The sequence below is a fragment of the Panthera onca genome, chromosome B1 (genome assembly GCF_046562875.1).
Source record: "Panthera onca isolate mPanOnc1 chromosome B1, mPanOnc1 haplotype 2, whole genome shotgun sequence".
NCBI classification, from domain to species: domain Eukaryota; kingdom Metazoa; phylum Chordata; class Mammalia; order Carnivora; family Felidae; genus Panthera; species Panthera onca.
This window is the reverse complement of record NC_138342.1, coordinates 83,522,710-83,524,828: the sequence shown is the minus strand read 5'-3', so window position 1 is coordinate 83,524,828 and position 2,119 is coordinate 83,522,710. Positions and strand designations below refer to the sequence as shown.

Here is a 2,119-nt window from a genome sequence, read left to right as displayed (position 1 = left end):
GTTTTGCCTTTGGCTGCTTCATTCAATCACCCAGCAGTCTTATGGGGTAGAAATTGCTACCTCCCTTCAGAGGGAACTGAGGTTTAACGCAGTTAAGCAACTTGCTAGTGGTCAAAGAGCCAAGAGAACTGGCTTTAAACTTGTGTTCTGATTCTGAGACCAGTGCTTTTTAGGTTATGCATATTCTCTCCTTCCCCTTAGCAGAAGCAAAATGCCATTCAGAACAAAAGCCCTGTTTTCAAAACGTTTAAGGAAATAGGTGGCTCCTTCCTGTGCTGTTTCTCTCTTTGGCTCAGGCCCCTGGAACCCGCCAGATGGGCAAGTATCTCGGTCTCCATACTGCCAGGAAGTGCCGTAGCCTCCTAGGAGATCAGAAGCGGCATGGTAAACAGTACAGGGAAGCCCATCTGGGCACAGCCCTGAAGGCCAATGCTTTTGGAGGTGCTTCCCACGCAAAGGAAATTGTGCTGGAAAAAATAGGGGCTGAAGCCAAACAGCCAAATTCTGCCATCAGGAAGTGTGACAGGGTCCAGCTGATTGAGAATGGCCAAAAAATCACAGCCTTTGTGTCCAATGATAGTTGTTTGAATTTTACGGAGGAAAATGATGATGTTCCTGTTGGTGGATTTGGTCACAAAGGTCACGCAATCAGTGACATTCCTGGATTTGGCTCTAACATTGTCAAAACAGCCAGGGTCTCTCTTTTGACTTTATACAAGGGCAAGAAGGAAAGACCAAGATCATAAGTTTTGATGGTGAAAAATGACAATAATAAATTTTCAAATGCTAAAAAAATAAATTGTTTTTGCTTTTTTTAAAAAGTAAATAATATGTTTGTTAACTCTTTTTTAAAAATATAATTTATTGGCAAATTGGCTAACATGCAGTGTGTAAAGTGTGCTCTTGGTTTTTGCAGTAGATTCCCGTAGTTCATCACTCACACACAACACACGGTGCTCATCCCAACAAGTGCCCTCCTCAATGCCCAGCCCCCATTTCCCCCTCTCCCCCACCCCCTGCATCAACCCTCAGTTTGTTCTCTGTATTTAAGAGTCTCTTACGGTTTGCCTCCCTCCCAAATTAAATTTAAAAATAAAAAATACTCAAGGAAATAAAAGTGAGCCAGACATTAGGTGAAAAGCTATAAAGTTTTAGCACACAGTTTCCAGATTAAGAGATAAAACATCTCAGGAGTGGGAAACTGTTACAAGACCAGGGCAAAAACTTAGCCTGAAAAATGAATCCATGAGCCTTTTCCCAAAAAGGTCTCTCCACGTCACTTACCGACGCACTTGACACAGCGTTGGCATACTAAAAGTGACATATGAGGCAAGATTGGCTGATTGAATGAACTCATGAATTAATGAATGAAATTATATAAACCCAAATCATGAGGACAATTACGAGAATAGCACATACAACAAAAGGTTTACCTGCACAGAACACTCCGTGCTTAAATGATCTCAATCACCCTTGCCAATTTATAGGAAATCCTGGTTAATAATAATTAGTTCATTTTTACTGAGCATTTCCTCTATGCCAGGTGCTGTGCTAAGTATTTCACGCGGATTTTCTCAGTTATTGCCCACAAAAACCCTTTGACATCTTCCTGTGTAGCATGAAGATTGATAGCACAAGCTGAAGCCAGACTGGGTGGACCTGAATCCATACTTAATCAGTATGTCGGCTTGCACAAATTACTTAACCTGTCTGTGCTCAGTTTTCTAATCGGTAAAATGGGATAAAAACAGTTCCTATCTCATAGGATAAGGAGTTCTTAGATTAGCGCCTGGCATAGAGTATGTCCAAAAGTGTCACCTGTCACTATTCAGGTCGTGAGTCACATTGCCTGGACTCTAATCCCACCTTCACCTCTAGCTAACTATATGATGGTGAACAAGTAGTTTAATCTCTCAGAGACTCAGCTTTGTCATCTGTAAACAGAGATTCTAAATAACGCATCCTGAGGTTATTTCCTGATTACATGAGTTAACGTGCATGTATCCAGCATACAAAAACACTCAACAAATGCTATTATAATCCTCATTTTATAGTTCGGAAAACAGAACTTTTCATGTGCCACTTGAGTGTGGTCTGGGACTCAACTCCAGACAGCCTG

General features: G+C 41.4%; 1 pseudogene; it reads left to right on the top strand.

The window, feature by feature from the left end:
* Nucleotides 1–314: 314 nt before the first annotated feature.
* Nucleotides 315–746, top strand: LOC132693285 (small ribosomal subunit protein uS12 pseudogene; annotated as a pseudogene).
* The last annotated feature ends 1,373 nt before the right edge of the window (nucleotides 747–2,119 follow it).